Source organism: Lolium rigidum, chromosome 3 (assembly GCF_022539505.1).
Source record: "Lolium rigidum isolate FL_2022 chromosome 3, APGP_CSIRO_Lrig_0.1, whole genome shotgun sequence".
Classification (NCBI taxonomy): Eukaryota; Viridiplantae; Streptophyta; class Magnoliopsida; order Poales; family Poaceae; genus Lolium; species Lolium rigidum.
In genome coordinates, this window is record NC_061510.1 from 123,805,798 (window position 1) to 123,813,872 (window position 8,075).

Here is an 8,075-nt window from a genome sequence, read left to right on the forward strand (position 1 = left end):
AGATCCGCCGCGTCTGGGCGTCGCCGGCGGCCCCATGGCGAACGGCGCCGCCGCCGGCGCGACTTGCCGGCTGCTGCCGGCCTCGTGGGCGTTCGCGGATGGCGCGAACTCGTGCTTCGGGGCCATGGCGGCGCGGAAGCTTCGAGCTCGCGCGTGCGGCCGGAGTGGAAAGTGGGGACAGGATAGGGACAGTCCCCTTCCCCCGTCCACATTTAATAGGACTGGGGCACCGCCAGGTGGGCCAGCCAGGCGGACCAGGCGGACACGCGAGGACGCCGCGTGCCATCCGCGGCCACGCAAACCCGGCCAAGATTTGGGCCGGGTTTGCGTCATCTCGCGACGCCGCGGCCGTCCGTTTTTGCGGTGCGTCCCCGCGTTGGGCCGGATTTTTGTCCGTTTGGACCCATCCGGACGCGCGGGCGCCGGATGGGTCGCCCGGTTGGAGATGCCCTTACAATGTTTACCTCGTTGTCAAGCTTAACGTCGGGGACAGTGCAGGCCACATTGGCACGATGCAGATCATGAGGACAACGTTCGTGCATATCTCTTCTTATATACGGTCGGCCGTGAGAGGTAACAACTTAGTCCAGCACATTTTCGGCTGAACCTTCGAGATATACTTGCCCTGTACTTTGTACGAAATCCTATGTTTACAATTCGTAGGCATTGACAAGTTAATCCCTTGTCAATTGGCGCCGTCTGTGGGGATTGGAGGCTGCAAGAAGGTGATCTCGATGCGACAACATCATCAGCATCATCCACGGCAAGCAACGCGATGGACGGAGGTAAACGGATGCAACCTGAACTCGACGATTTTGTACCTCACCCTCCCGCCCGTTTGCATGCATATGCCGATCTAGAGGAGTCGATGGAGATAACGTTCGGGAGTTTCCACTTCCGCGTCGGGTAAGAAGGATCGCATCGTCTCGGGGCACCGATTTTTTTGGGACCTTTAGCGACCAGCTTCCGATTTCTCGGGATCGTCATCATCATCGATCGAGTCGGCGGCGAGGACGTTTCGCCATCAAGCTTCATCAAGCCGGCCATCGGCGGAAAACTCGTCGATATGTTCGGCGATATGTCCTTCGGGTCGTTCACAGTGCTCCGATCCGAGCAACGACTCGGAAAACATCGACAGCCTTGGACTTCATCGACAGATCTACTTCTATTCGGGAGGTCTTCGCCGATCTATACGACGGTGTCACCGACCCCGAAGGTGAAAACAAAGCTACAATATATCATCAAGTCTCGCGCAATCGAGGAATCAAGCCGTCAAGAGGATGAAGCATCGCAGGATTTTGATGGTTTGAGCAATCCATTCATTGATCCCGCAGATCTTATGCGGATGAAGCAGTATACATGGCGACACATGCCTTCATACTGCCATCCAAACCACCTCTAGGAGATCCCAGGGAAGCACTGTATCAGATGGCTATGGCAGGAGTCGGCGTTATGGGGACATCGCTAGCTGGTTCGAGTACACCACAACCGGAAAGTGCTACATGAAGAAATAGTCCTCGACCCACTACGGTGGCAACGCGAGATCCTCCACGAGAAGGTGACGCGAGAAATACAGTAACACAAGCACGAGTCAACAGAGCACGACAGGAGAGGGACCGTGAAAACAGAACAAGAGAGCGTCGACACTCACCAGAAGTTAGCGAGGAGGATTTATGTGGGCTCCCTTGCTTCACCCGACGAGTTCGCAAGACTAAAGTACCTTCTAGTTTCAAGCTACAAGAATTTTGATGGATTGCAAAATCCTGACGATTGGATAGTTGATTACTTGGAGACAGTGAAGCTGATGGACGGAACCAGAGCAACGGCCATGCAAAGCATTCAGGTTCACCTCAGCGGAGCCGCAAGATCTTGGATGAAGAAGTTACCAGAAGGATCCATCGACAGCTGGGAAACTTTCGAGGACTTGTTCGTGAGGAATTTCCGTTCCACCTGCAAGAAACCCGCGTCGATAGAGTAGCTAAGGACCTGCAGACAAAAGTCAGATGAATCAATGAGGATGTACATTCGGAGGTGGAGCATCATAAAAAACTCGGCTGAGAACGTATCGATGAAAGAGCAATCTACGCGTTTATCGCAGAATCCGAAGAAGAGACCTAATCGAGGAATCGGGAAGATCAAACCCAAGAACAATAGCCGATCTCATGGAGATAGCGAATCGCTGGGCTGACAGAGAAGATGTTGTTCATAACAAACGGCAGAGGTCACCCGAGGAAGATCGTAACAGGAACAACAATCAAAATAGGCGACGTTTTCGGCCCTTCACTGATTATGACGGTCCCAGCCAAGTGGCGGCTGGCTTCCGAGGAAACAGTGGAGGAAATCATCGGGATGATTACCAGCGGAACAATGACCAGCGCAACGATCATAGAGATGCGCCGAGTTCTAGCAGGCAAAACAATCGGCCTAGGTTCCCAAGGCCATACAACATGTCACCCGAAGATTTGCTGAATGGGCCGTGCCAGATGCACTTTTACCTCGACAACGAGGGAAAGAGACAGTCGGGTCATCTTCAGAAGGACTGTCGAACTTTTCAAACTCTGCAGAGATACGCGGAGAATACCAACACGCAAGCCGCAAACAGGGGATACGTGCAGGGGCCAAGGAGTGAAATTCACCCGCCACCACCACCCGCAATTACCGGCGCAAATCAGCATCAATTGCAACTTGCGGCACCTCGTGGCGATGGCGGTGACTTCATAAACACAATAGGAGCAGAGTGTCGATGATACGTAAGGTGCGACTCCCGAACAGGCGCAAAGTTAATTTCTAGGCAGGTACACATGGCAGAGAAGAAGCCTCCACCAACCATCGAGTACCTTAATTGGTCGGGACAGACCATAAGATTCACTCAAGAGGACCACCCACCTCAAGTTCCACGACCAGGGCAGTCAGCTATGATCTTACCAGCAGTAATTGCGGGATTTGAGATCTCTCGCATATTTATAGATGGAGGAAGCAGTTTAAATCTCATATACGTGGACACGCTGCGGAAAATGAATATCTCTCTCGACAGTTCTGATGCCAACAAATACGCGTTTCTATGGCATCACACCTGAGAAGCCGAATTATCCTCTAGGAAAGATCTTACTCGACGTGCAGTTCGGAACTCGAGAAAATTTTAGGAAGGAGAAACTGGAATTTGAAGTTATTGATTTTCCATCACAGTATCATGCTCTCTTGGGACAAACTGCATACGCCAGATTCGTGGCTGTGCCGCATTATACATACCTATTGTGGAGGATACCTGGACCCAAGGTCCCAATCACAGTCAAAGGAAGCTTTACCCTGGCAGATAAGTGCGACAAGGATTTTCACAAGCTCTTAGAAACTTTCGGGATGCAGGCTGAGTATGAAGCATCCAAACTCACCACCAACTACGACGTGTTGCCCAACGGAGGTAGATCCTTGCAGGAGCAAGCTTTCGACACCTCCAAGAACTCTAAGGAAGTGCAGATCCACCCGACAGATCCAAAAAGATGACAGCTATCGCGTCCAACTTGGACATCGCATTGGAAAACACGCTCATCGAGTTCCTACGTGAGCGCTGGGAAATATTTGCATGGTGTCAAGATGACATGCCATGAGTACCCAAGAAATTTGCTGAGCACCCCCTTAATCTGGATCCAAGGGCCAGGCCAATTCGACAACCTTTGTGGCGATTCTCCGAGCTAAACCGCAAAGCCATGCTATTTGGGATTCGTCGGCTCAAAGAAGCGGGTTTCATCAACGAGTTGCATACCGAGGCCACGTGGGTCGCTAACCCGAGTCGGGTCCCGAAGAAAAATACCGAAGTCCTTCGCATGTGCGTCGATTTCACGTGTCTCAATAAACACTGTCCAAAGGATCACTTTCCCCTCCCGAGGATCGACCAAATTATCGATTCCACGGCAGGTTGTGAACGTCTTTCCTTCCTCGACACGTATTCTAGGTACAATCAGATCCGCTTGAAAGAAGAAGATGAAGTCAAAACAGCTTTCATAACCCCTTACGAAGTGTTTTGTTACAGAACAATGCCCTTCGGGTTGAAAAATGCGGGAGCCATGTATCAGCGGATGATGCAGAAGTGCATGGTCACGCAGATCGGAAAAAATGTTCAAGTATACATTGACGATGTCGTCATAACAACAAAGCAAGGATCATCCCTGATCGATGATCTCAAGGAAACCTTCGACAATCTCGACAAGTTTTGCCTTAAGCTGAACCCGACAAAATGTTCCTTCGGTGTTCCTGCGGGAGAACTCCTCGGATACTTGGTGTCAGCCAGGGGAATCGAAGCTAACCCCGAGAAATGCAGGCTATCTTGAAGATGAGAAAACCAACAAAGCTCAAGGAGATACATCAGCTGACTGGACGTTTCGCAGCTTTCAACAGGTTTGTCGCTAGGTTGGGAGAAAAAGCGCTGCCTTTTTACGCGCTAACCAAGCAAGGAGAAAAATTTGAGTGGATTGCGGAAGCAGACAAAGCTTTTCAGCATCTGAAGCGAACTATCTTGACACCACCAGTACTGGTGGCACCCCAGGAAAAAGAACCGCTGCTCCTATATATCGCGACCACACCTCAAGTGGTCAGCATAATCCTTGTGGTAGAATGATAAGAAGAAGGAAAGATTCACAGGGTTCAGTGGCCAATATATTTCCTTAGCAAAGTTTTGTCACCATCGAAGCAGCGCTACCCGCAGTATCAAAAGCTAGCTTACGGAGTTTTTATATCAGCACGGAAGCTAAGACACTATTTTTCGTTGTACCCGATAATAGTAGTCAATGAGGCCCCTCTCTCAAATAAATTAAACAATCCAGTAGCTACGGGACGTGTCTCCCTTTGGGGAATCGAGCTTTCCCCTCGGGACATCACATATGAAAAGAGAAAGGCGATCAAGTCACAAATTCTGCCCGACTTTGTCGTAGAGTGGATGGAACTGCAAAACATGGGACCCCCATATTTATCGAGTACCTGACATATGAACTTCGACGGGTCCAGGAGATTGGAAGGAGCTGGAGCAGGCGTGGTACTTGTTTCACCTCAAGGAGACAAAATAAAGTATATATTACGGATGAAGTTCCCCAACGCATCTAATAATGAGGCAGAATATGAAGCCCTAATACACGGGATGAAGATGTTGGAGATATGCCCAAGAGGCAATAATAAAGTAGTTATTATAATATCTTTGTGTTTATGATAAATGTTTGCATACCATGCTATAATTGTATTAACCGAAACATTGATACATGTGTGTTATGTAAACAACAAGGAGTCCCTAGTAAGCCTCTTGTATAACTAGCTTGTTGATTAATAGATGATCATGGTTTCGTGATCATGAACATTGGATGTTATTAATAACAAGGTTATGTCATTGGATGAATGATATAATGGACACACACCCAAATAATCGTAGCATGGTATCAAGTCATTAAGTTCAATTTGCTATAAGCTTTCGATACATAGTTACCTAGTCCTTCAACCATGAGATCATGTAAATCACTTACACCACAAGGATGCTTTGATTACATCAAATGCCATTGCGTAAATGGGTGGTTATAAATATGGCATTAAGTATTCGGAAAGTGTGAGTTGAGGCATATGGATCAATAGTAGGATTTGTTCATCCCGATGACGGATAGATATACTCTGGGACCTCTTGGTGGAATGTCGTCTAATTAGCTTGCAAGCACGTGACTGGGTCACAAGAGATGACATACCACGGTACGAGTAAAGAGTACTTGTCGGTAACGAGGTTGAACTAGGTATGGAGATACCGATGATCAAACCTCGGACAAGTAGAATATCGCGTGACAAAGGGAATCGGTATCGTATGTAAATGGTTCAATCAATCACTAAGTTATCTCTGAATGTGTGGGAGCCATTATGGATCTCCAGATCCCTCTATTGGTTATTGCTCTGAGAGGAGTCTCGACCATGTCTTCATAGTTCACGAACCGTAGGGTGACGCGCTTAAGGTTCGATGTCTCATAAGTAGATTCAGAATATGAGATGGAGTCCGAAGTTTTGTTTGGAGTCTCGGATGGGATCCAGGACATCACGAGGAGGTCTAAAATGGTCCGGAGAATAAGATTCATATATGGGAAGTCATTTTCCAGGGTTCAGGAAAGTTGCGGTATTTTGACCAGAGCTTCTAGAAGGTTCTAGAATGTACTAGAGGGTCACGAGTTGGCCCACCACCCTGGGAGGGGCCACATAGGCACCACATGGCATGGTGGGTCCTGCCCACTATGACATGTAGGCCCAGGCCGGCCCACCCTCGAGATAAGATCTATCTCTAATTTAAATGGTTTAAATTTAGAGATAGAATCTATCTCTAAAATTAAAAAAGTTTAATTTAGAGATAAAGGGGATGCTTGGGGGAGAAGTTCTCCCCCTTCATGCGCCGGCCAAGGGGAGGGTGGGCCATAGGGAAACCCTAGGACGACCCCTTGATACGTCTCCGACGTATCGATAATTTCTTATGTTCCATGCTACATTATTGATGATATCTACATGTTTTATACACATTATATGTCGTATTTATGCATTTTCCGGCACTAACCTATTAACAAGATGCCGAAGAGCCGGTTGTCTGTTTTCTGCTGTTTTTGGTTTCGAAATCCTAGTAAGGAAATATTCTCGGAATTGGACGAAATCAACGCCCAGGGTCCTATTTTTGCACGAAGCTTCCAGAAGACCGAGGGGGAAAGGAAGTGGGGCCACGAGGCGCCGCCACACTAGGGCGGCGCGGCCCAGGCCCTGGCCGCGTCGGCCTGGTGTGTGGGGCCCTCGTGTGGCCCCCCGCGTTGCCCTTCCGCCTACTTAAAGTCTTCGTCGCGAAACCCTCTGTACCGAGAGCCACGATACGGAAAACCTTCCAGAGACGCCGCCGCCGCCAATCCCATCTCGGGGGATTCAGGAGATCGCCTCCGGCACCCTGCCGGAGAGGGGAATCATCTCCCGGAGTACTCTTCATCGCCATGATCGCCTCCGGAGTGATGAGTGAGTAGTTCACCCCTGGACTATGGGTCCATAGCAGTAGCTAGATGGTCGTCTTCTCCTTATGTGCTTCATTGTTGGATCTTGTGAGCTGCCTAACATGATCAAGATCATCTATCCGTAATACTATATGTTGTGTTTGTCGGGATCCGATGGATAGAGAATACTATGTTATGGTGATTATCAATCTATTACCTATGTGTTGTTTATGATCTTGCATGCTCTCCGTTATTAGTAGAGGCTCTGGCCAAGTTTTTGCTCTTAACTCCAAGAGGGAGTATTTATGCTCGATAGTGGGTTCATGCCTCCATTAAATGCGGGACAGTGACGAAAGTTCTAAGGTTGTGGATGTGCTCGTTGCCACTAGGGATAAAACATTGATGCTATGTCTAAGGATATAGTTGTTGATTACATTACGCACCATACTTAATGCAATTGTCCGTTGCTTGCAACTTAATACTGGAAGGGGTTCGGATGATAACCTCGAAGGTGGACTTTTTAGGCATAGATGCATGCTGGATAGCGGTCTATGTACTTTGTCGTAATGCCCAATTAAATCTCACTATATTTATCATATCATGTATATGCATTGTTATGCCCTTTTCTATTTGTCAATTGCCCGACTGTAATTTGTTCACCCAACATGCTTTTATCTTATGGGAGAGACACCTGTAGTGAACTGTGGACCCCGGTCCTATTCTTTACATCGCATACAATCTACGCAATTGTTCTTTACTTTTCTTCGCAAACAATCATCTTCCACACAATACGGTTAATCCTTTGTTACAGCAAGCCGGTGAGATTGACAACCTCACTGTTTCGTTGGGGCAAAGTACTTTGGTTGTGTTGTGCAGGTTCCACGTTGGCGCCGGAATCCCTGGTGTTGCGCTGCATCATATTTCGCCACCATCAACCTTCAACGTGCTTCTTGACTCCTACTGGTCCGATTAAACGTTGGTTTCTTACTGAGGGAAACTTGCCACTGTGCGCATCATACCTTCCTCTTGGGGTTCCCAACGGACGTGTACATCTACGCGCATCACCCCTCCACCTATATAAAGAGGGGAGGGGGTGGC